The sequence below is a fragment of the Semicossyphus pulcher genome, unplaced genomic scaffold (genome assembly GCF_022749685.1).
Source record: "Semicossyphus pulcher isolate SPU_LCO1_2020_fin unplaced genomic scaffold, fSemPul1.0.p SCAF_6, whole genome shotgun sequence".
Taxonomy (NCBI): domain Eukaryota; kingdom Metazoa; phylum Chordata; class Actinopteri; order Labriformes; family Labridae; genus Semicossyphus; species Semicossyphus pulcher.
This window is the reverse complement of record NW_027211737.1, coordinates 13,181,437-13,208,618: the sequence shown is the minus strand read 5'-3', so window position 1 is coordinate 13,208,618 and position 27,182 is coordinate 13,181,437. Positions and strand designations below refer to the sequence as shown.

Sequence of the window (27,182 nt, the reverse complement as noted above, 5' to 3'; positions counted from 1 at the left end):
ATTACCAGCAAGCTAAAGCCTATCAAAGCTTAAATTGTGACTAGCTTTTTGACTACTTGTGAAGCATTTAGTTTAGGCTCATTTAAAAGGTATAATAAGTAGGATTTTTCCTGCATTTTGTCAACAACACATTCAAACTGGGCCCCTCCTCCTGGGCTCTTCGTCACCAGAAGCTCTCTCTCTCATGCTGTGTCCGAAACCGCTTACTAACGTACTGCCTACTACATACTCAAACAGTATGTACTGCATACTGCCTACTAACCTGACCTGCCGGTGGCATCATACTCAGAGCCGTCTTCTCCGTGTCACGTGACTTAATCGTTTACGTATGTCCGGTCTGATCTCCGGTCCATCTCCGCCATAGTAGAAGCTGAATAGCCGCAATGCATTTTGGGGCGGTTGAGTACAACCAGTGAGCTACCGTCTCATACTCAAATATCCGGGCCGATCTAGTATACATTCAGGCATTTCTCGCATACACAAAATTGCATACTATGAGATGGGAATGCATGACGTACTCAATTTTACGTCACGGTTAGTATGATTAGTATGATTAGTATGATAGTATGCGGTTTCGGACACACCGTCACTCTCTTGTGGGAGAACACGCCCACCCCGCCAAGCTAACACAGACAGCGTCACGGTTACCTTTGCGCTAGCATGCTAACCGCTGTTTACCGTTACTCTGCATCGCTCTTTCACCATGTACGTGATGCAGAGTTGACCTTCTTTCTGTTGGACAGGTAGGCGCCTCAAATCTGGTAGGACAAGCTAATTGGCAGTTAGCATGCTAGCGCAAAGGTAACCGTGATGCTGTCGGTGTTAGCGGGGTGGGCGGTTTCTCGCACAAGAGAGTGAGAGTGAGCCTCTGGTCTGAATGGGGCCCAGTTGCTAATCTGAACCACTCCCACACTCACCTATGCGCTGTGATTGGCTCAGTGAACCATAAAATCGCCCCTCCTGAAAACGTCCCGTGCAAAGCAAAACAACAGAATAGATGCAGAGGGAAGGGTCTCACAAGGGTCTGCACACACACTCACCAACACACATAAGTGATGATTTATATTATCTTAGATTTGTAAAAGCCTATATTTTATTCTTCTAGGAAAATCCTACTTATTATACCTTTTAAGTGCATCATTAAGAAGAAAGACATCAAGGTTTCTTGGCAAACACAAATTAAGATCCAAAGGGGAAAGTCAATATCGGATTTTAAATTAATAACTAGAAACAGGAAGTGTAGACGCTTCTTTAAGCAGGCAGTAGGGGAGTGCTTGAGGCCATTGAAAATAGAGACATGTTAATGAGTCAGACCCGGAGCTGGGTCAGAGTGAGAAAAACTTTATTCAGCTTTCTGTCAAGGTCTCCTGCAGGAAACGCGATACCCCCTCTCCTGAAAATAAAAGCTCCTTCACAAAAGTAAAATGATGTTTTTCCCCTTTCCTCCCGCCGACTCGGCTTCTGTCAATTAACTTGTCCAAATGACTATTTATTTCAAACAGCCCTCCATGCAAAGATCCCTGGGAGTCAAACAAGCCTCAATCAATTAGAGCCGTGTAGGCAAAAAGGCCCCGACAATAACAGCTGGTATCAGAGCAACACATGAAATTCAACAATGCGTAGGCAAAGCAGTCGACAAAGCAGCAATATGGAAGACATCTGCATGCTGAGAGCTGGAAAATAATGTCCCTCCGAGCGCTGTCAGAAATAGAGGCAATAAAGAGAGGAAGGCATTACTGCAATATGTGCTTCTAATGCTAAGACATATTTCCATGAATTGGCTAGATAAGGTATTTCTGAGCTTAGGGCTGTTACAGTACTATATAAACACTAAGCCTACAAATTGATAACACAATAATTCCCTGTAGAATCCTGTATAAACTATACACTGTGGAGAAGATGTTCTTTTTTTATGCTGCCAGTACTTCAGGGGCTAAACTGGAGCCCAACTATTTTATGAATCCAAGCTGGCACTGACAGTGTTTCAGCCGGACATTCCTCTCAGCTCGGTTCGGTTTAGGATTTTGCAAGTTTCAAGTCAGGATTTTCCCATTATCAGAACAGCAGCACTTGATGTAAAGTGTTTGTTTGACTTTTCTTTAGGTTTCCCCTGTATAGAACTTTAGAAAAAACAACAACAACAGCGACAGTAAAGGCGTTAGGATGCTTAAAACAAAGTGTAGGAACGCTTTAGAGCTATTTTAGTGTGTACAACCAGCTGCGACTCCATAACTGGCTCATAGCAAAGACTTTCCAAAAGTGCGTGCCGCATTTAAATCAAATAGGCCAGATGATAGAGATGTGAAGCTCCCTCATAATAACGGCTTGTGACGTTCACATCATCCCGACAGTTGCATAAGTTGTGTGAGGTCTGATAGACTGTGAATTGACAATATAACACCACACATTGAATGATGGTCTTTGGCTGATGTGAAGCTTCTATATTCGTCTGGTTTGAAGGCACTTCCATTAATAAGAGCCAGATACATCACAGCTTTTTCAAAACTATCTCAGAGTTTAAATTATGACTGGAAAGTTAGAAGGAACTTTTAGGTACTTTAATATCACATTCATGTTCATCACATTCACTCCTCTCTAGGACAGAAATTTCTTCAGAGAAAGTCTGAACACTTCTACCTCTCGACATGGTCGGACAACACCATAGACTGTATAAGAGGATGGACAACATGACAGCTCCCTTAAAGTGAAGCCAAAACATGTCGAGCGCCCCCTGCTGACTGGCTGCAGTATAGCTCATAAAGCCCGCCTCCACCATGTTAACAGATGGGACATGAGTCAAACTATAAAATCAAAATGTATGTCAAATAAATGTTTCTCAAACATGGTTTCTGTCATTATAGTTAGTTCTTATCGTGCTGATTTACGTCCAAGTGTTCATTTTTCTGACAAGTTTATTTTTAATTAGTTATTTGATGCTGTCAAAAGGATGATTGACAGCTCTGTTGACAAATTCGGCTCCTGCAGCCGATCTGTTCCTGATTAGCAGAGTAGAGGAGGAACGCCGAGAGGAAACGTAACTAAAACAATCACTACAGTCATTGAAGTTTCCATATCTGTGAACGTCTGCTTCAGACCAACACAAGAAGCTGTTCTACTGTTGAACACATATAAGCTGAAGGGGCGGGACATCGTTACCCCGGCTGAAGCACCTGATCTCAACTGCACAGACTGGCTCTAAAACAACGTCATCAGCGCAAGATGGCAGCGCACGCCTCGGGGGTGTTTTGGCTTCACCTTTGTACAATAAGAGTAGATGGAGACGCGTCATCTTCTTTTTATACAGTCACTGAACAACACTTACATACTAACTACACCTGCTCTTTACCTACACACTAATGACAGACAACACAGAGCTTGTTACTGCATATATATGATGCCTCAAACTGCTGTTGCTGTCTCTGCTGTAATGTCAACATTGACGATATAGCAGCCTACTCGGATGTCCTCATGCTTAGCTATTCTTACAATGTGGAAAATGAAACAGTATGAAGGAAAATATTCAGCCCCAAAGTTAAAATATGTATTAAGGCACAAAGTTTATAGGAAAGAGTGTGAAAATGCTGTTAAATCATGAAGACAAACAACATGAAAAGAAACATTACAAGCACTACGCTAACAAATTGTTTTTGTCCACACCTAATAAAACAAGTCGTAATGTATTTCAGCACATTGTATTAATCTTAAACGCATTACAAAACATCTGCTGAAAAAACAATAAAAGCATTGATTTTATACGTTGTTCAAGGCTTCATAAAAACAAATGCATATTAAGGAAGCCTCAGCCCCATGTTATAACATCAATAGCAGACTCTTTGGCTTAAATGACCTTATCCAAACATGATTCCACAATGATCCCTCGAAGCTGGGTCGAATGTGAACCCAATCAACAATATTAGAACAATCAGGCTGATCTTTGAAATGACATTTTCCCTCTCTGCACCGATGTGCCCCTAGCGATGAAAGCGTGAAATAAATGTGTTTTTGATGTAATAGTTTAAAGAGCTAAGAAGACCAGGGTTCAAGAGGCCACTTTCCCCCCGCACGCAGCATGAAACGTACATTAGAAGTAGACTGTTGATTCATCAATACGGTCTGTCCCTTCTGGGAGAGAGCGGGAGCCAAAGCTATCTGGCATCACACGACAGTTGGCAGCCAAACAGATGAAAGGAGCTTTCTGAACATTTCAAAGAATTATTCAATGCGACTATTTATTTGTTTATGCCTGCTCTATAATCATGTGGTGGGGCCAGAGATGCCCCTGTTATTAGAAAGATTGTGTGCAGCCTTCACAGGTTTGGCATGCGAAAGAAGATACACAGTGCTCAAGTGCACTTTGCAAATGAAACTTTTATACAATAGGCAGGTAATTGTCTGGTTAAGAATGCAAAATGTTGACAGGAGCGGCACAAAGGTAACAAGTAAAAAAAATAATATTACTGATGCAAAGTTTTCTCGACTGTTGCTCAGACGCTCGAACAAAAACAAGAATTTTACCTGCAGCTCGGTTGGACAAATCACATCTGCAGAAATGAAATCAAGTCAAATTTTCAAATTAATAAAAAAGAAAAACTCAAGTAGAACATCACTCCTAATAGACGTGGGCTAAAAAGCTTAGTGAAAAGGTGTTTCAGGCCCGAGCAAATGTAAGACTAATCAGGAGCTTTTATGCTTTTTTTTCTGTGTAATGTTCCGAGATTTTCACACCAAACGTGCCCATTATTCCACTCAGGTGTTTCCACCGAACTGGCAGGCTCACCAATTAATCTAATTTCTTTTTGGATCCGTCGAGCAGGAAAAGTGAACAAAGCCTTTGTGCTCTCACAAGGCTTTCTGGGTGCTAAGTGCATTAACACAGGAAGACTGAACCGCACGGGCTTCCATACACCGAGGAGAGGACACGCTGCCAGGGGAAAAGAGAGATGTGGAGAGAGAGAGAATGACAGGCGAAAGCGGGAGCACCAGATGCAGGTGTTTTTCTAACGCCTTTAAAGAATGCATGACTAAGTTATGCGGGGAATTGTCTAGACATCTGGGTCTCTTCTTGGACTTTCACACTGGACTTTCTGGAGCGGTGAGTTTAAACCTCAAGAGAGAGAGCAGCCATCTTTATAAAAACAGTGTGTGCAGCAAAAGGCGCTGATGAAAGACAAAAATAAAGAATGTGACAGATAGAGGAAAAGCAAAAAGGGGAAAGTAAGACAAAAAGAACGACTTCAAACTCAAAAAGCAGACCTCTGTATAATTTCTCTTTAAATCTGTCTTCTGCTTGTCAATGCTGAAACTCATAATACACCACTTTTCACAAGCCTTTAGGCTCCATCACATCACTCCGACATAATTTGAACCATACGTAGGCCGCACACTTAAACAAATGTTAACATATAAACTGTTTAAAACTGTAGATGGACCCTTGTGATTTCAAAAAACATTTAAATCTGTATAAAAACTCCACCACTGAATCTCTGTCGTTGGAGTCACGCCTCCTCGTGCTCTGCCGATGCCGTTCCAACCCAGCCCGAGCCCCATGTCGAGGGCTTAATTTCATTTTTACTGCGATGCTGGCCACAGACCTGAGTCCCACTGTATTAATGAACTTAGCCAATATAAACGCAATCATGCCTGAGGAGCAATTACAAATCTAATTGAGCATCTTAACAGAATATTAAATTGGCATTAAAGCAGGCCTCTAATTTAGAAGACACTTAAAAAGTCAAATCCTGGCCTGTAAAGTAAACACTATATTACTGGAGGATCGGGATGAGCACGGCTTCCTTTTTTTTTCCAGAAGAGCAAAAACATTCAACTGCAACTGGCTGCAGAGAAACTGTGACAACTTTTTCGTCTTATTCCCAAGATGTTTGATCGTGCTTAAGGTCCATGCTGAGGCTGAATCTGTTCAAATGATTTGCCAACAAATTAAATTACATAATATTTAAGTTGTAGTTGCCCGAGAGAATGACTCATAATAAAAAGGCATTCAAAGTACAAGGGAAGTTGGAGAGCCCGGACCTTTGAGTTTGTTGATGAGTTGGATCAGTGTTTGCTACAAAAAAGTAATGTGTTCTTCCTTTGCCCATGCTACTTCCTTCCACCAAGTTTAAATTAAATTGGGCCAGTAATTTTTCTGTTGTCCTGCTGACAAACAGACAAATGACCCCATTAAAGGGAAGACTTTTAATGTGAAGGAACTGTGAGGGAAGGATGGAGATTCTTTCGTGGTAGCTCAACATTGTTTAGGGTAAAAGGCAAGGTGAAGACTTCAGCTGTATTAATGTAATTTGTGTATTGGAAAAGTATATTTTACTCATTGTGATGGCACTGAGGTAAATAGAGGCAACAAGCTGAGAATTTAAGGTGTAAGCGTTTCCTGAGGCAATGCCTTCATCATCAAGCAGTGCCTACCAAAACTGTTTCAAATAACATTCTCAAGAATAAAACCTCTTTTGTAAAATGACACTGATATGTTTCAGTTTAGTTAAAGGAAGGATAGAGGTTTCAATTACAAAAGGCTACATTACTTTAGTGTCATCATTGTTAAAACTAACTGCTTATTAAAGTGGTAATCTCGAAGATCTCAGTTCTGTTCTCTTTGGCGGCACCTATGGTGATTAACGGTAATTGCGGGAGCACACTTCCCAGATATCCAGACAGTGCTGCATGTGTGACGTCCACGGTTGGCTCCGGTTGTAACTCTTGATTTTCCTCGCTGACGGTCGCTTTCCTTTTTAGACTGTTTGCCTTCATCTGAGCGTCCAATTTGTTTCTTTTTCTTTGGATTTTCACTTATTTTTGAAGTTGTATCTGTAGTCATCCATCTTTTCTTTGTTTGTTCAGCCATAGTAGATTACTGTTTAATCCCAACATTTGCAGAGACCGGAAAAACGCTGCTGAGCTCCGCCTACCCTCTCTGGCAGACCAACCACTGCTGGCTGATGGAAAACGTGTCACTAACTGGGCGCCGCTTGTGATTTTTTTTGCCACAGACACCCAGTCCATAATACTGCAAATGCAAAGGCTTTCATCAGTGGGCCATAGACTTAATCATCATTGTGTTACCTCATTTCTTTAGTCACCATTAAGAGACACCAACATTAACTGGGAAACAGGAAACTAAAGAAGGTTCCCTAAGTGAAAGTCTCAGGTCTTTTTGAACCATCCATCCACCCCATGCAGCTCCCTCTGCTCTAAGTCTGTGGCCCTACAATACTGTCAGAACATCACCTCTCTTGCCACAACACCAGGTCTTTGTTGCTCGGGTATAAACATATTAACCGGCATGACATTACTGGGCAATTGCTAAAATAGCTGTCTCCTCCAGGGTTAATCTTGTTTTAGCCAAGAAGCCCTCGCAATTAAACAATTAAGCACTGAAAATGTCTGCAGCATAATTTGTAACAAAGACTCCAAAGAGTTTCCTTATTAACCCAGTGCAAGGTTTGTTTCACTGAATCTAAAACCCTCTTATTTTTAAGGCATCACATAATTTGGCTCCATCAGTGGGTTCTTTGTGCTCTGACAGTGTTGAGACTAGTGGTGTCAGTGGTTTAAAAGCTTGCTAAAACTACAAAATTGTTGCCGAGGTTTTTACAGACTCCGCTGAAAAAAACCTTAATGTGTTTTGAATTCAAGTGTGTGGTCAAGTTTGTTGATGCCTCTCAGCTATGGCGCACCCCTGATGAGCAATGTGGACACCAGCTGCCACTGTGTGTACTCACAGTAGGCAGGAAGTTCAGGCCAAATGAAGCTTGAGCCAAAGACAATTAGCTTGCCTGGCTAGCAGTATGGCTGCTTCAACAATATTAAGAGCTACAAAAAGTTATACAAACTAACTTGCAGTTCCACTTCACCTTCCTTTGAATGCAATCGTTGGAAAGACTCAAAGATGAGGTAAATGTTAATTAAAAGTTGCAACAATATAAAATTCTATTTGGAGAGTGAGACAAAGCTAAACAAACAAGTTTGCCCTCTAAAGTCTGGCCCCGAGTCGTATATCTTATTGTCAATGAACAAAGAAAAGGTGGGAGATGAGATGAAGAAAAGAAAAGCTCATTTAATTCAGAGAGTTTTTGTAGTGGTGGCTTCTGTCTCAGTGGTGGGAGCCGCAGTGTGCAGAGGACAGCTTGGCTTCCTGTCTTAGGGCAATAGCAGAAGAAGAAGGGCAGATGAGAGTAAAAGTGAGCAGAGGAGCTGAGGAGAGCGACACACTGAGTCAACCCCTTATAAAGAGCCCAGGGGGAAGGTTAGCCCTCCTCTCAGCCCCTCTCTCCTCTACGTTTTCCTTTTCCCCTCCACCTTTGTACATCTGTGAGCAGCAATTAGCCAGCAGCCATGCTCTTCACCTTACTCTCCATGAATATTAACAGAAAGCATTGTATCCAGCACAAACTGCATCTTTGATGTATCTTACTCGCGTACAATTCCTCACACAGCGGCCATTTTCCTCTGATGGAACACTCAGGGTGGGAAGCTCAAATGCTAGCATAGATTTTAACTCCTTTAAATGTAGGGTATCTGACAATCGTTATCATTTATTCACAAATTGAAAAGACAGTTCATAGCTAAAACCAAGAGGGACATTGGGTCATGTTTCAGGAAAACAACATGCTTGATAAATTCCAAGCTGACATGACGTCAACATTTTCCTAGCTTGGAATTAAATTCCTCGCTAACGTTAGCTAGGAATTACACTTTTCCTAATGTATCTTGTAACACGAACAAAGGGCAATATTAGCTTTCAGCCATTTCCCAGCTAACATTACATTAGGAAGGAAGTCAATTCTTGCTTACGTTACATTAACATTACATAAGCAAGGAAGTTAACTCTTGCTAACACGATGCTACTCTAATGTAAGCTAGGAAGTAAATTGCTTGCTAACATTACGTCAGTATTTTCTAAGCTTGGAGGTAAATTTTGTTACGTTAACATTACATTAGCTAGGTTTTACAAGTTTCCTGTTGTATCTTGTAACACGACCAAAGGGCAACATTAGCGTTAGCCATTTCATAGCTAAGATTAGCTAGTAAGGGGATGCTAACATTTGCTGTTGCCTTACAGCAGCTAATAAGTTATCGGATATGATGTTTTACATTAAATATGGCCAGATTTCCCTCCTGATTTCTACTGTGTGTGGTCTTTTTAGTTACTGATCAATCAGGAATGGGTGAAATGGTGATAATTTATGGGATACCTTTAATTCAAATGACTAACAACCTGGAACTCAGCCGGGTGACATTATAATAGCATTTCAGCTTCCTACGCTGCGTGTGATGTTTGAGGAAAATGGCAGCTGTCTGAATATGGTCAATGGCCTATTACTGTGTTTGCACTGGCATGTTTTTTAAAGCAAGAAAAAGTGAACATTATTTCTTTTTCAAGCTCAAAAAGGCCCAAATTAAAGAGAACATCCAGATACCTGCGGCAGCACAGGAGAGGGGTGACACTAGGCATGTTGCCTAGCCGTGTAGAGCCCAGCTGGCCTGAGGGTAAGCACTGATTTACCGTCTCTTGCAAAGAACAAATAAATCAACCATCACACTGAGCCCGACACAGACCTCAAGAGATGCCTCAATACCGCTGTTTATCGATCTCTTCCGTGTGTGTGTTTGTGCGTGTGTGTGAGGAAAAGAGAGCAAGAGTTATTTATGTTGCCGCTTACTCATTTGTTGGGCAGGAGGTACTTTATCTAGCCTGTGTTTGAAAAAGTTAATGCGCTTACTTTTAAATTAAAGACCCACTTAGGAAAGGTTGGAGGGCAAACAAGTGTGGTAGCAGAGGAAGAGAAGAGGAGGAAGAGGAGGGGGGTGGAGGGTAAGCTAAGTTGAGAAGGCCAGCAACCCTTGCTGACGAGAAGGATATTGAATTTCAATTAGCACACACCTGCATTTACATACAGCCTACATGGCGATGCTTGGATAGGCAATTTAACACTCCAATTCAAACAGCTGCTCCGCATCATTTACATAAATTAATAGAGCAAATTAAAATTCTATTGAAGTTTTTTTTTTCTTCTTTCCTGCACGTATTTTTCCCTCCCTCTTCCCTCAAAAGTGAGTAGAATTTATGAGCGAGGGGTCAGGGCAACAAGTTGGCCGATCCAATTTGTGACTCCCAGGAGAAATTATGTCTCCGCCTGCTTTGACTAAACATAAACAGCAGGTAGCTGACAGTTCCACTCGCCGTGTTACCGCACTACCTCGACCTCTGTCAGAGGCACATTTGATTCAACCAAAGCAGCGGCAAGTAATCAAGATCTGCCTGAGCCGGGGCCTAAAACTAAACATCCTAAAACACTACATCATGGCCGACCTCCTTAAGGCTCAGTGCACTCACTGTGACCAAACCAGCATCCAACAAGCTCAAAGCAAATCCTCCAATCTACATCAGGATCCCGACTACCTCCCAAGTGCTTATATTTGGATCTGAACATGTAGGTGTCTTATTACTAATACTTCAACGATATGCACTTTGCTGCAGTGAAATACAGTATTGCTCAACAAAGAGAGAGAATGAGTCTGGCGTTTTGAGGTCAGTAACACAAACCGTCAGACGTGCAAAGCCAACACGTCTTAAGAAACCCACAGATTCATGGAGCCAGATGGAGAAAGCCTAAAGAAAAATTGGAAAGTAAACAATTCACACTCAAAAATAACTGTACAAATGTTCGTTTTTAGGGTGAAACTGTTCGGAAAGCTTACACTTGGAACAATGTCTTAGGTCTTTTTTAAACAGACAAAAAACATTTTATTTGCTTCAGATTTTTCCACATAATAATAACCATATTTAGACTCCTGTGCCAACTATTGCGTTTGTCGATAGCTGTTTTAGTTTGAGCTTTTTCGCTTTCAGCCCCCGCTGTGCTCTTCTGAAGTCAGAAAGGAAAACCTGATATGACATCAAACTCAGATGACACGAAGAGAAAAACACAAAGGCTCCACTTCCTCGACTTCAGTCCGTGAAGGTTGCGGGAAGACGTATGGAAAGAAAGCACTTCTGGACCAGACAATTTTCTATATCTCAGTAATGCATATGGAAATGTATGTGTGTGGACATTTAAAAACTTAATAATGTTACTGTTCTTTAATAAATATTGAACTTTTTAAAAACCAAGAGGCCAAAAATAAAGAAATGTATTCGCCAGAGGGGGAACAACAAAGTTCTGCTGCTTTATCTTAATCAAAAACAATAAAACATTTGCTTTTCTAATTTGCATTGTTGTTATCTCCTTATGTAATTTTGGTATTTTGTGATTTTACACCACAGTGAATAAATGTAAAAAAAAAAAAAAAAAACAGGACAGGACTGAGAATATTTAAATGATTTCAGCAAAAGTAAGAAATTGAATTTCTTTTTATATTATTACTTTATTTTAATAGTTTGTTTGAAGAAAAGGGACAATGTACATTAATCAACATTCGAACAAAACGTAAATGCACCCGAGTTAGCCAGAAAGCTAGTTTTTTTTCTTTTTAGAAATAGATCATTAAACAGCTGTTTGAATTTAGTAAAAAGTTCAGAAGTTTAATCTTGAATGTGGTATTGAATTTACATTTTTGTGTGTGTTTAAGTGCAAAAAGCCAGGCCTTAAACTCCAGCAGTGGGGGGTTTGTTACATTTGTCCTAATGCTACTATTTTGCATGCCTTTAGAGCAGGGGTCTCCAACAGCTACCTCGTAGCTTCCGGCCTGGATTTTAGGATACCAGACAATTAGAAAAAATCCAACGACAGTAAACGCACCTTGAAAGCCTCTTCCCACTTCAATTCAATCAAACACACAGATGTCCCACCCCCTCCAACACAAAATAATATGATGCTGATCAGTGGTCAATATAAAACGGTGATGCTCCTGGCAAGTTCGTCAACATCTGAACCTGACCAATCACAGCAATGCTGCAGCAACCTCCATCGACAGGTCAGTTATGCTGTACGCTACTTGACAACACAAGTGGATAGGATCTGATTCACAGGTGATATGCAGTAACAGTTAAAGCAGTCAGCGTTGACATTTTTGGTTATCAACGAGCCATTTCTTGACATTACACTTACAAGAATGATATGATGGGTGCTCTCTTATTGCCTGTGGTACTGAATCCCATTAATGTGATGCTCTGAGGGAAAAGATGGCCGGGCTAAGTGCCTCCCCTAGCTGCACCTCTAGCTGCTCTGCTTACATTACATTTAAAGATGAGGAAACCAGACAGAGGAGGAGGAGCTAAACCGTTAATAACCTTATAGTCTAGGCAGATATTATTTGATGAGGTTTTCCCAGCTAAGCAGATTATATTTCTTTATGATATGGTAAAGATGAAAGCTGTATGTCTAAAGTTGTAAGTGCTTGTTTATGTAATGATTCCAGTGGTTTCAATGCTGTAGAGTGTGCATTGGACCAGCTTGTTAGATCCCTTCCAGACTCATTTAAGTAACTATTACTGTAATATACAGTAAACTAGTAGGATAATTTATTGTACTGTTACACACTGTGAGTCGTTCTTTTAATGTCTGTTGTTACTTTTTTACTTTCAATTGTGTTCTTATTATGTCACAATCCTGCTTATTCCATAAAAGTGTATAATAGACATTGATATATGATAATATGATTATAATCTGTCTGTAGTTCAAAGGACCCCAAGAAAATGTTAACATTTTAGAAGCGTAAAATCATCTTAATTTCACTCCCTCTCTTTTAGAGATCTTCATGCTAATGATCTGACACGTAAAGGGAATGTTTGTCTGGCTTACCTAACCCTTTGTAATGTGCTGAAAGAGTTCAGTATATTGTGGAAAATTCAAAGCTGAGAGTAGAGAAAACAAGGGTCTGCAACATTGACTATTGGTTTAAGGTTGGACACATCACATACTAAACATTACACAAGTGAACACACACACATGAGGCCCTGCCAGAACAGCAAATCCTTCAAAATCAGAGTCTGCTCTGCAGTATCCTCACCTCGTGCCAAAGAGCTTATCTTCAGATGTGATGAAATGAGGACATTGTTCTGTTTCAGCCTCTAAAACTCCACTCAGTCTGTGGTCAGCTCTGGAGAGGAGTCTGGTTTACATTCAGCCTTAAATGGCTTTGACAAATAGCAATACGGCTGTTACAGATTTGAACTGAGAAAACATGAAATATGTTAGTGACATGTGCCAAACTGCTCCCCAAATCCAGATGAGGACGGAGGGGAGGACAGCAGGACAGAAATGTTTTGTTGAGCTCAAGTCATTTCTGAAGACGTCGCCCCCTGGTGGTGTCTGGAGAAGCTACATCAACGGCTGATATCTGCGGCTGCAGAGCTACTTTCAGGCCAGACCAGCCGGTCTGCCTGTGTGCTCCTCAGGTATGTCTTTAACAAGATCCCCACTGTATTCTTCAGAGACAAACAACTGTTTCAGCTGTGTCTAATTTGTCCCCTCGCCATTCCCTGTCCCACACATCTCACTCTGGTTGCCTCCTCCGTCCTCCCTCCCTTCCTCCTGAGCTCCCTTTCTTCCTCCGTATATTAGAAGCTTTACTGAACTGTGACTGAGTCGTTTCAATATGGCCTCAGGATGCCACGCACAGTGCTTAATTAGCTTGTTAAAAAGGGAGGGAATCATAGCTAATTCATTTTCTCTCTCTGCGACGCCCCCTCAGCGTAACCAGGTGTGGGCCTGCGAGGTGGCACAGAGGTGTTGTGTTGTATTCTCAAGAGGAAGAGAGGCCAAGTTATGGGTGGACGGGCCCACTGCAGGCATCTGCTTGTCATCATTTAGACCCCGACTCACATTAACAAACACGGGCGGGCACACAGAAACACATGCACACCCTCCTCAATCACGTAACGAGGCAGTCCAACGGGGACGGCTCCATTCTTCAGAGGCCAAGTTAACCATGGTCATTAGTCTTGCTTTGCTGCCTAATTGGTCTGGCGGAGGCGCAGGGCCTGTTGTCCATTCTGACTGAGTACACGGCTCACTGCGGAGAGTGCTACACACGGCTACACAGGAGTGCATTTAAGCTTGATCTAAAACGCACAAGTACACAGCAGAGTACACAGGTGTGTGCTCCCCCCGCCTACACCCACATTTACTACAAAGCTGCAGGTGTAAGTGAAACCAGTCTAAATGTATTCACACAAAGATGATACACAAGAGTGCAATCAAGCTTGCATAGCATTTGTTAAGCAGACATACTGCGAGGCCTTTTGTTCTGTGCAGCAGGCTGGTACATAAAAATGAAGAACAGGAGATATATGTACGCTAAAACACGACCAACTTAACTGCAGCATGATCAGCAAGTAAGAAAAGAAGCCTTACACCAACTTAAACGGAGCTGGTTAGACCTGTAGCTAATTAAGTCACAGTCTTCTTCCTGTTTACGTCACGCCAAATCTGATTGGGATGCATGCTGTTTCCTTTTTAGAAATAGATAATTAACTGTTTGAATTTAGTAAAAAGTTCAGAAGTTTAATCTTGAATGTGGTATTGAATTTACATTTTTGTGTGTGTTGAAGTGCAACAAGCCAGTAGTGGGAGGTTTGTTACATTCGTCCTAATGCTACTATATTGCATGCCTTTAGAGCACGGGTCTCCAACAGCTACCTCGTAGCTTCCGGCCTGGATTTTAGGATAACTATGTTTTAGGATAACTATGTTCAAAAAATCCGACGACACTAAACGCACCCTGAAAGCCTCTTCCCACTTCAATTCAATCAAACACACAGATGTCCCACCCCTTCTAATACAAAATAATAGGATAGGCCTATCAGCTGTCAATAAAAGACGGTGATGCTCCTGGCAAGTTTGCCAACGTCTGAACGTAACCAATCACAGCAATGCTGCAGCAACCTCCATCGACAGGTCAGTTATGCTGTACGCTAGTTGAGCTAAAGTGAGGAGTTCGGTGCTGTTAGCCTGTTTAGCCAGATTTATGATGGACAATAAAAAAGCAGAAAACATATAAACACAAGTGTGTGTGTGCCTCATCTGCGGTACCAACGTTTCAGACGACAAAAGGATCAACATGAGGCGCCACCAGCAGTTACAGCGATGTAATGCAAGTAGCTCCTGGCCACTTTCATTTATTCAAAGTAGCTCTCAGATGAAAAAAGGTTGGAGAGCCCTGTTTTAGAGCCATGCTGAACTGATAATATGAACAATCTCAAAAGTAATGTCTGGAAGCGTTTGGAATTTGACACCATAGATGGAGAAATCATTGATGAAGGTTAGCCTTTTAAAAATGCAACTTCCTGTTGTTAGTGGACAAGAAATCTGCTGCATCTGACTCGTGTACAAAACTTCCATCTACAGTTTTATGATTTGGTAACATTGGGAGGCTTTTAAGTTGATCTGAACAGCTTATATGTTAGCTCTAATTTGCCTGTTAGATACGACTTTACCGTTTCAATCCTAGCTGGAAATTAAATGCGTAACCTGCTACCACAGAAGTCCCAAATTAGCTTTAAATCTGTTGTGTAACCCAGCGATTGTTTTCCTGGCACAGATTTGAATTCCTTCCTAGGGTGATGGACAATAAGCACGACATTATACAATACCCACACTGACAAGAAAAACTCTCATCCTGCGAAACAACTTGGGAGAACAAAACAAATTAAGGCTTCGTATTAACTGTGATGGATTACCTGGCTACAGCAATTTACAAGTCTGTGGAAATTGTTTTTGTACTGTACAAGGCTGAATGGCAGTAAATGTGTTCTTCTGACGGGAGAAATGAGTGCTTAATGAATACACGACGAGCAGGCTGTAAGGTAGAGAAGAGTCCGTGGTGAGAGGAGTAACTCAGGGAAGAAGCCTCCTGAAGGAAAAAGCTGCATTTTCAGAGCGCTACAGCTTAAATTGCAGGAAAATGTCAAAAAAAACAACAAGTAATTTCCGCACAAACATTCTTGCTGAATGCTGCCGTTGCTTTCATTATTTTTTTTTCTCCAATGCAACTGCTTTAGAGATGCATCATAGCAAAAAAACAAGCAGCCTGAAAAGCAAATTACTGCTCCTAAAAGCGGGGAAACACATTTAGACTCTCTGCGATAAAAGGCCAGAATCAGCATAACAACAAATCACATTTTCCAAGAAATTGAATAAGAGGAAAATGAGTGATGTGAGTCAGAATCCCCTCGTACGTCACTCAAATCGCTAAAACTATATCGTTTTCTATAGTAGAATCTAGATATTGGTCACTCCATACTGTGAAAAAAATGCTCTCTATGGTAGCTGACAGTCCCTCGGCGCAGCAGAGCAACATACATCACACCAGCTCAATAAAACCCCAGAGCAGACAGTGGGCACGAGCAACACAACAGCAGCCTTAAACTGCCACGCTGCATTGTTGTCGGCCGCCGCAGCATGTAAGCCAAGTCTCAACACATCTATTATATTGCACTACATATTAGGAGCTGGAGTAAAGACCCTGAGAGACAGAGCCATCAGCTGTAAGTGGAGTCAAGTCTCCCTTCTAAGCACCACATTGATATTGCAGAGGTAATTGGAGCTCCAATGTCACTACTTGGTCAGAGGGACTTACATAAACAAGTACAGAGGAGATATTCCATTTATCTTACCTTGTGCCGAGGCCAGACACATCGTTATACACACAACAGTAAGTGTAGTGCTCTAACTAGGCTTGTATATTTGTGAAATGGATGGAGCTGAAGCATGTCCATGCTTTCTCCGGGAAGGATCGCAGCTCTTGTGAGAGCCGGGAGGCGAAAAGGAAAGAGGGGAAGCAGGGAAACAGTCAGTCTCACTTTTTCTCCAGTTCTTAATTTTAAATGTGAACTAGAGTGTTTGGAGCATTTCTTTTTCCACTTGAGGTTTCTAATTCTTCCTGCAAGCCGTTTTACTCCCATTTTCTCCCATGTCTGACATCCGTTCCTGTCAAGTTCTCCTTTTAGCTCCTAATTCAGTGGAGCAAAATGGCTACAGTTAGGGAAAGCCACTTGAGTGTCAGTGTCATTGTGCCCCTGAATTTCAAGCTTTCAGCGCAGAGCAGCTTCCACAGAAAGCGCCGGCTGACAAATGATTTTCAGACAAAGGTGAGAGGGCAACAAAAGCGTCTGAGTCAGGTTAGGGCGCAACAATAGCGCCAACAAGACTGTATATGCTGCATGATAATTGCATTGTTATGGCCAGCCTGCACACCAGAGTTTTCTGTGGATGTCTGAAGGTTGTCACAGTCCAGTAAATGTCCCCCGGAGTGGCACAGCAGGGGGTCTGAAAGTGTCCAGCTGCAGCAGGTTTCAGGCCAGTGCAGAAAATCCAATCCAAGTCCTGCTCGAGGACTAAGAGAGGTCATTTATTTCATGAGTGTGTTGCCATTTTACAACATTTCAGGCCTAAACGACCATAGAATTATTTTTTTTCATCTAAAAAGTTGGCAGCTTCCTATAGACCGGTGCGACCTATATATCAGTAAAAAAAGCAAGGAGGTATTTTATTGTGTTACGGTATTTTACCCAGACGATGGCCGCTACGCATTAAACTGTTTCCAGGTCCGAGCTGCTACAACGTCTCCTATTTAAACTAACTTGATTGTTGCTAATGCTTCGTCACAGACATGCACCGTCATGATCGCCATTGCGGCCGCTACCCTCACAGCAATCATCGTGACCGTCGGCTGCCAGCTACCGCTAGCTAGCAGGACTGCAAACTGGACATGGCGAAAACAGATGGTAGGCTGTAATTTGTGTGTTTTGAATGTGTTTAAAGTGAAAATAAATTGCAATAATGTTGAAATAAGTTGTATATATACGTATTTATTAATTTATTATTATAAAAAAAACCTCATGGATACCTCTGGGATCTTATATTTCAGATTTTACGGTACATAATGATTGATACGGTGATCAAATAGCACAGTAAGGATACACAATTAACCACACAATATGTTTCTATATGTTGTGATTTATGCGCCATTTGCAGGACAATTTTAAGTATTATTTTTCCCACCCTTTGCTTTCAAACTGTGGCAGGTGTCAAAAGGCCTCTTGTTGAGAGCGTGCACATGCTGTATACTTGTACACATATCGTCCCTTATTCCCGAGCGTTCCCTTCCTTTACGTCAGATTGTGTTTTAACAATGTGTGCCAGGTGCTTTCAGATGGCTCTCAGCGTGAAAGATTTGATTTTTACACATTTGTATTTGTTACAACGAATGATCCGGTGTTCGGCATGACTTAAGCACACAAAACCAGGTGTTAAAAGTTACTTCTTTTTTTCCCACCCTTGGTACCTATTGTAATCCTGAGAGATTTTATGGAAGATCCATCTTCCTCTAGTGACATTGGCACTCAAAAGAACATCACTTGTTTGTAGTTTACTTCTTCTTTTTACGCTCTTATCTAAACCTTGAATAAAGAACACCAAATATGGAAGAAAATGCAGCAATGTTGCAACAGGGGACACATCTTTGTTTTGAATTGTGTTTCGAAAGCACAAATATTTTTGTCTATCCGTGTCTTTTGTTTTTAAGAATTTGCTTGCAAGTTGAACTAAATCTCCGATCATATTCTCTGTTTGTCATGCACACTAAGAATAAGAGTTTGAAGGGTCTTTCTTTCATGTCAGCAGTGGACGCAGTTTGCCTCCAGCCCTCCGCCCAGCAGCCACAGCTATGAACTATTCACCACAATCCCTGAGCCAGCGTTCTTCAGGCAATTTCATCAAAAACTTTTCTTCCATTGTATAAACAGCCGAGCATTGCTGATCTGTACCTTTCTGAGATGGAAGTCTCTCCTCAGAGACCCCAGCCCTGGTTTCTCTGCCTTCCTCTTACACACACACACACACATTCACAACACAAACAAAAGACAGCCCGTGTCTGTCCCACCGGTCTGGGAAAGGGTCACGGAGGTCAGACTTCCTGGGCCAGACTGCTCCCAGACGCTATGGTGGAGCTCAGTGTCACTCCGCCTCACACCGTGTCAGCATGAAGTGACAGAGCCGACACGACAGACACCCCCTCCCTCCTCCTTTCTTCTCCTTCGACTTGCACTTGCTCCTACAGCCCTTCCCGATTGGTCCAGCGGGCGTGGGATGCTGAGTGTGAGCTGGGATGAAAGGGGGAGCAGGGGCCAGCAGGATGACAATGGATGGGGCAGGAGGGCAAGGAAACGGGGAGAGTTCCTGTCCTGCCTGATCAGAGACATTTTAGATCTGTTCCTACTGCTCGCCAACGACCTACAATGCCAAAGATCCCTGTCAGGGTCAAAGGTCACTCCCTCTGCATGTCCATATTGACCGCCATACATTTATGAATTTACACAGGATCACAGAGTTCAGCACAGCAGGGGAGAAGAACCAAAAAGAAACGATGCTTTCATGCATGTTGAAACATAATTGAATGTTTGCAAATTCCTCTACATGCATGCAGAATCAAAACCCACACCATTAATAAAAGGACTAAATCCCTTCACATCCTTCGCCTTTGTCTTCGCTGACCCAGAGAGCTGTCAGAAGAGCAGAAAGGCCGTCAAACACGCCCACTGAGAAAGCTGACATGGACCAGTGACCATGACCCGGGACTCAGGACAGAGGGGAGCTGGGGGGGAGATGGAAGTATGCAAGACAGGACAGGAAGACAGGAAGCTACATTACTCTAACAGGGATGGTGCATTGACTTGCCGATACCCGATACTGCGTTTTAGGCCGCATCGGAGGCTAATGCTGAAACACTCTAAGAATAATGACCCTGTTTTTTAGTCCAGAGGAAACAAAGAGAGATGAAAGAAAGGAGGCTATATTACTTGTTTTCTTTGTTAATGCAAGTGTGAAGACATAATTTGACTGATATAGGGATGCACGATATTGGACTGTTTGCCGATATCTAATATGCCGATATTTTCCAACCCTTTTTGCCGATTTCGATAACGGTATATTAGGCACGTGTCTTTTCTACCTAATAGCAGAGAATATCAAGTCTCCCCTGTAGTGGAATTGATATCATGCCTACTCTTATTGTAGTGGCCAAAAGCTGCCAAACCGCAGACACCTTGCACCCTTCTTCACCTTTGACGGAAGAGGTCACGTGTCTGATCACTCACGTTTCTGAGCGCACCTGAATGCAGCATCCCCCCCAAACACGGCAGTGATGGAGACATGCCCGGACTTGTTTACTGCAACTTCTGCGGGGACAACAGTGATCGCAGATAGACTCTTTTTATCGTGTGCGCGCCATGAATATGTAAGTTAGTTTTGCACTGATGTTTATGTTACTCTCTGTTAGCGTCAGCTTGGGCCGCGAGTGTATTTTCGGCCGGTTTGATGTTAAGTTCGGTAAAATGACGATTAACTTCTATTCATTGGCTCGAGTTTCTGTGACTTTTTAGTCTTTATTTGTATATTGTTGATAATTTTGCACAGGCAGTGCACGCACACACTCATGTGTTAATGTTGTAGCATTACATCAAGTGATTTTAGGGAGTCATCGAGCATTTAGGCAGAATTTAGGTGGAAAATATCTGCAGAAAAATGACATATCTACCGATGCCAGTATGTCATCCCTACTCATAACCATCTTCTAATAACAACCTCCTCTGATCTAAAATGAATAAAGAAGGCCTTAAAGGAAGAAGAGATGAAGAGTATGGCAAAAGGAAAGTAAGAAAGGAAGTAGGGTACAAGCAGGAAGGAACGTAAGACAGCAGGAAAGACAGAAAGGGCAAAAGACAGAACAGAGAGCGGATTAGAGGAGTGTCACGGCCCTGAGAGTTCACCATGCATCTCGACCCAATATCCTCTGCTCTCACCGAAGATAATAGAAGCAAAGCAAGGGAAACCACGGGAGGCGATGGAAAGACACGAACACAACAAGCAGATGTGTCGTCTGGCCCGCGCTTAAATTAATCCTCCTCCCTCACCCTGCTTTCTTCCTTTTATCAGCCAGAACAAAGAGACCTGCTTGTGCTTCAGGTCCAGACAACAGAGGTGGCTGCATGGTGGATTCAAGTTCCTGCTGAGAGAGGAGACCAGCAGGGGTGGAGGGGGGGTGGAATAAGGGGATTTGGGGGAGATGGGTGGGAGATGTGGGCGAGTTTGTGCCTACGTGCCAGGTCAGCCGGGGTCTTATGGCAGAGGGAAGATGAGGGATGAGAGGGAGACAGTGAAGGTTCGGGGGGTTTGGGGAAGCTGGCTGGGCTCAGAGAGGAGAATCAAACGCTGGCTCTCACAGAGCTCAGACACACTCAAGGGGTTAGCAGCGTGTCTGAGATAGAAGACGAGGGAGGGAGAGATGGAGGAGGACAAGAGGAAGAAGAGAGGGGGATGAATAGAAAGAGACAAGCATCTTGAGACAGTAAAGAAAGGCATTTTGTCAATGGTTCCAAACTTTTGTTTCGCATGTTTCATTAGATTATTTCAAATTTCATCTTTTCCAAATGATTCACTGTTTCAAACTTTATTAAAAAAGGGGAGGACGAGGAGTCAATATTGAGGCCAAACTTGTCAAACATTTTGGCTTCAGTTGTATTAAAATTTTGCAAGGCCAATTTAAAAGTAAAAATGGGACATACAGTGCCAGAAATGACTCGTAAATTAACTTTTGGTATATGACAAGTTAATGCTCAGGATGCATTCAGCTCAGTACTCATAAAGCAGTGAGGATTTATGCCCAGACTAATAAAGTCTCACTGTTGAATTTTTTGGACCTACAGCTCCGGAAAAAATTAAGAGACGACTGCAAACGCAGGCTTTTCTCTGGTTCTACTACTTATAGGTTTGTGTTTCTGTAAAATGAACTAAATAACATTTCTCACTACTTCCAAATAAAATATTTTATTTGTAGAAAATGACAACTAGTTAAAGGGCCAGTTCGCCAATTTTCATCCTCAGTCCTATCATGCTATTATAGGGAGCTAACACCAATATGGTAGGAAAAAACTTATTTTGGCTCTGTGCCTTTGGAGGACGCTATCCGCTTCTCCTATGGACCCTGGAAAACCTCCGACAGACTACGTAAAGAGCGTCACCTGGTGGAGGCCAGGGAGCTTGCTAAACTACACTTCTTCAATCTAGGACGCCCGCCTCCAATGTCGTGTCTCGTTTAAAATCCTCAGGTTTCAAATGTAGACTGCAGACCTAAGATTGTTTAGATGATCCACCGGTATATTCTCATTGTATTTCGGATTCTGTACCGCTCTGAGCCATTGCCTGCAGGGACAGGTACAACAATACAACAACAGTAGTATTTCACTCCAGCGTCTCTCACTGGGCCGTTGCTTTCAGAGGGAGGGGCACAATGCACACTGGGTGTTGTAAGAATGTAGAATGGGCGAAACCACGAGCTGTTTGTACAACTTTCTCCACAGCTATGGCGCCAATTTCAAATATAATTGCTTCTATCGATAACAGAGAACACCAGCTTTGACTGACAGCGGCTTTTTCCAGGGGCGAATTGCTTCTTTAAGAACCTCAAGCTCATGTTTAAACAACAGCATCCTAATGTTTTAACTCAGGAAGAGTCAGAAATCAATATTTGGTGAAATAACCTGGTTTTTAAATTACAGCTTCCATGCATCTCAGCATGCTCTCCACCAATCTGTCACATTACTGTTTGGTGACGTTAGGCCACTCTTGGTGCAGCTCGGCTTTGTGACCATCCATCTTCCTCTTGATCACATTCAGATTCACCTTGAACACCTGTTAATAAGCCGTTTCTACATGTCGTGTTAGTGATGTCATACAGGCCATTAAATGAAGGAAATACAGGGGCAATGACAAAAGACAATATCAATATCAATTATCATTAAAGAACTCAACAACACAAGGGTGTAATAATGACATATCTAAACCAGAATCTATGACTATGTGTGTGCATGTGTGTGTTTTCATCCATGTTGGAGGTCTTCTTCTAAACCTGCCTTTAATAGACATGATAAAACCTCCCGACATGAGTCCATCCTTCCTCTCTCTGAGCCGTCTGAACACTCGTAACAGAGGATCCCTCTAACACATAGCCAGTCTTGATTGGTCCCTGCGAGACGAGCCGGTAAACCCCTTCCTGGGGGCAACTGGCCCAAAACCCCTCTGCAGGATTAGGGTCTGACCTGCAGAAAGGCAGCAGATGAGCAGGGATGGACACACACTGAGCTGGAGAGCCACAGGAGTCCTGGCAGCAGAACATCTAAGCCCTGAAAGAGGCCACAGCACAAGCCAACATGTCTGTGTCTGTGCATGAGTCCAATTATTAAGCTGTGGTTTTCTCCTGTTTGGAAGGAGGTGGGCTCGTATGCCACCTGGAAATATGCAGCTTTTTTTTGGACATTTATGACTTCATAGCAAAGTCAGCAGGTGAGAAATGACTGGAAATGAGAGGATGGAGAGATGGGGAAGGACAAGCACACAGAAGGTCCTTTGCCAGGCTTCAATCAGGGATGTTGTGGTTCAATTCAATTCCATTCAAAAACTTTACTTAACTGTAAGGAACTTCAGTTGTGTAAAAGCATCAGCATATACACAACACAAAACCGGACAGAGAAACGTAGAGTCAACATACAAGAGCAGCTTAAAATGGCACCGGTAAGAATAAGTAAATCTCAATATATTCATGGTGAAACGCTAGGTTTAAAAGGACACTCCCTTATGATCTCATATTTATTTGGCCATTTCGCCTTAAGTAGATTGGACAGCTGAAGAGAGACAGGAAACATGGGGAGGGAAGAGTGGGGGATAACATGCAGCAAAGGGCCGAGGGCAGGAGTCGAACCTGCAGCTGCTGTGTCGAGGACTGTACCAAATGAGCTAAACCGACCCCCCAGGATGCAGCCTTATTGGAGGTTTGAATGAGTTATTTTGGTATATTAGCACTCAGCATGATTTCAGAACCTAACAGGGAATAATAATGTTAGAGGGAAACTATCAAGAACAACATGCCTAATGTGAATCACAATTGCTGTAGTTGCCTTTCTTTATTCAAAATTGAAGTGCACAAAGTTGCATTTTGAACAAGGCCAGTCTTTTTATCTAACTTCATATGTCGGCATCCTGAATGAAAACAAAACAGGCCCAGTGGTAATAATAGACTTATAGAAGACAGCAAATCTAATGTTTACAGAAATAATCATGAACTACGTCTATGTGTGAGTACTTAATTTGAGGACAGTGTGTTTTACGTGTGGCTTTTGGAAAGTATATGCTGAGGCACTTAACAAAAACACGACCTGACTGAGAGTGGTGGGATGATGCAATCTTCTCTTCTCATGATCTGACAGGCATGAAGACAAAGCTACATGTAGACATAATGATATCGCAATATACACAGCTGTAAGGACATGTGATGAAAAGCTCTTAATCCCAGGTAAATAATCACACGTACTCCCGTTTCTCCCTATAAACTACTTGCACTCTGCATATTGTACGACAATAAAACAAGCTGACAGACTGAGCCGCTTCCCTCTGGAAAAATAACGCCAGGCCTCTGCCAGATATCAACGGGGACTAAGAAGGAGCTCTCTTCCGTTGTTAGAGAACAACTTTGATCAAAGTTATTTCTCCTCATCCATCTCTGACTCTCCTGGCCAGTCATAAATCATCTTCACTGTGCCAACTGTCAGGCTCGGTCCCAAAGCCGTGAAGAGCTAATTCACCAGCAGAACGCCCTGAGCCGAACTCTGCTCTGCTGCCTGAGAAAGAAGCACAAACCCCTGCCTCTTTGGACGCACATAAGTGGCCACAACCTACATTTTAAAGAGGCTAACGTGACCTTGATTATTGGCTAATTAGTTAACAGAAGAAACACAAAGAAAGGTAAGTGTTTCCATGTGTGGCCAAGTCACAATGATTGATCCCAGAGTATTGTTAATTAAAGGGCTCTTGCACATACTTACACATGAGGAAACAAGATGCATCTCTTTGTAAAGCAAGCGCCCGAAGAGAGCCCACAATTGGAGTCTAGTTGACATGAATGAGACAAACCTTTTTAGCCTTTAACTCCCTCGTGGACCACAGTCATAAAATTATTTGCTTGGCTGCGCTGAGTTCTGCCAGAGCGTATCTGCAATGCTAATAAAGTCGGTCGGCGCTGGCAGGTAATAGCATGCTACTGTAACTTTTCTACCTCGGCTCAGCACAGCTCAATCAGCCCCCGCCAGAGGCCTCCACTCTACGAGTCCCCCCGGCTCAGAATCAGCAACTTTCAATCTCGGTGTGTTAGCACGCAAGAAGACGCAACTGTACGTCTGGGATGGGTGATGAGACAAGCAGACAGCACAGCGTGAGAGTGAGAGAACACACACACACACACATACTGTCGCACGTACAAACACACACACACACACACATACTGTCTAATATCAGCTCGGTCCCGAGCTCCCTTTAAGAGACCTGAGAGCAGGAGAGGGGGAAATAAATACTCTGCTTTATTACTGGGAGAAAGACAGAGAGGAGAGAGGAGGGGAGGAGGAGGAGGAAGTAAAATAAAAAGGCAGGATGAGACTGCACACACACACACACACACACACACACACACAGAGTCATGACTGTCTCTACCTGATCTTGCTGAATCCCATATAGCGGTGGAGAACTCTTTAATTTTCCCAGTCAGCAAACCTCCCTCAACCCTGTCCTCTCATATACTGTCATCTAAAGAAGTAGGAAGAGCGCCACCACACACTATATAATGCTGTGTTACCACCATATACATACCATGGTTACATGGTTGACAAAATCTCTCACATAATGAGGCAAAGATCTTTTTTTGGTATCTGCTTCCAGAAGTGCATGAGGGAACACAGAGCTAATGTTAGCCGGCTAATTTTAAATTGTTCACGACAGGTGAGTTTCAATAGATGAAATAACTTCCTGCAAACATGATCACATCTGTTTTGTAGGTTTGTTATGCATCTCCGGGTCATAAAGAGTAACTCTGGTAGTTTATTGCATCTCACTGAAACACAATTTCTTCTTTTGTTACAAAAGGTTTTCAGCTAAATTCTGTTATAAATAATATAATTAATGAATAATGTTATTTGGGCAAAGTTAGCTCCTCAGCTCAGTTCTCAGGTTTATGCCCACCTTCTCTTTTGCAAACCTGGCTCCATTAAAGTCTAATAAGCTCACACATCATGTTCATGTTATCTGGAGTAACAACCAAATTGGCAAAATTACAATTTCTTAAAAAGTGTCAACATTTGAAGTTGTTATTAAGACATAACTTACTGGCTCCCAGTCGCCGCTTGCATCAAATTCAAAACCCTGTTCGCTCACAAAACAGCAACAAAAACGGCTCCTGCCTACCTGAACGCGCTCATCCAGGTCTACACTCCCTCCCGCCCACCACGCTCTGCCAATGAGAGGCGCCTGGTACTCCCATCACAGCAGGGCCCGAAGTCGCTAGACTCTTCTCCTCAGTAGTCCCCCGGTGGTGGAACGAGCTCCCGAGAGTCCCTGTGCCCCTTTAAGAAGAAGCTAAAGACCCAGCTCTTTATGAACACCTCTGACCTTAACGATATTGATACGCCCTGTGCACTGCCTGTCAGCACCAGTGTCCGATCGCACTTGAAGCTGTTTGTTGGCACTTACTGACTTCGTTCCCTCCTGTCTTGATCGTTGCTTGTGTTGCATTAACTCTCAGATGTACGCCGCTTTGAAAAAAAGCGTTGTAGCATTCGTAACAAAATTGTAACACTGTAAACAACTTGATATAACAACATTGAGTTGTCCTCTAACATACATTTTCCAAAGTCCATTGGAGTCTTTCTCATGTCAAGCTGGTTGTGTTGATGTTGATTTGCAAAAAGCAGAAACAGAAAGATCTGCTTTGTTTTTGTTTGTGGTGATCTGATACTGCAGGTTAGTTTGCATTAAAACTGGGTGCATGCGTAGTCATATATCTGCATTGGTGTTGTCTGCTAAAATAAAGCAAAACTGATCTGTCCAGTCAGATTTAAGCTGTTGCAGTTTGCTCTGGCCATGTTGTTCTTGCTTTTGGATAGTTACCGATTGTCTGTGATTGACAGTAGCTTAGTTGTAGGCTAGTTTGCATTCTGTGGGGAGCATTTAATTGCATAATAGGCTGTAAAAGTAAAAGTGTTGAGCGTTAAAGTTCATGTGTTTGTTGTGGGATGAGGTCATCATAAAGTAAAGCAGGCACAGTTTATGTTGCTTCCTTTAATTCACACTTTGTGCACTTTATGTTCTACTATGACAGGGTTCAGTGCGGGCCTCATGATCGGCTCT

The 27,182-nt window shown here is 42.5% G+C and overlaps 1 protein-coding gene across 1 annotated transcript in view; it reads right to left on the bottom strand.

Moving 5' to 3' along the window:
- fbxl17 (F-box and leucine-rich repeat protein 17) overlaps nucleotides 1–27,182 on the bottom strand; it is a 256,289-nt gene that overhangs the window by 204,128 nt on the left and 24,979 nt on the right. The gene's annotated exons all lie outside the window — the stretch shown is intronic.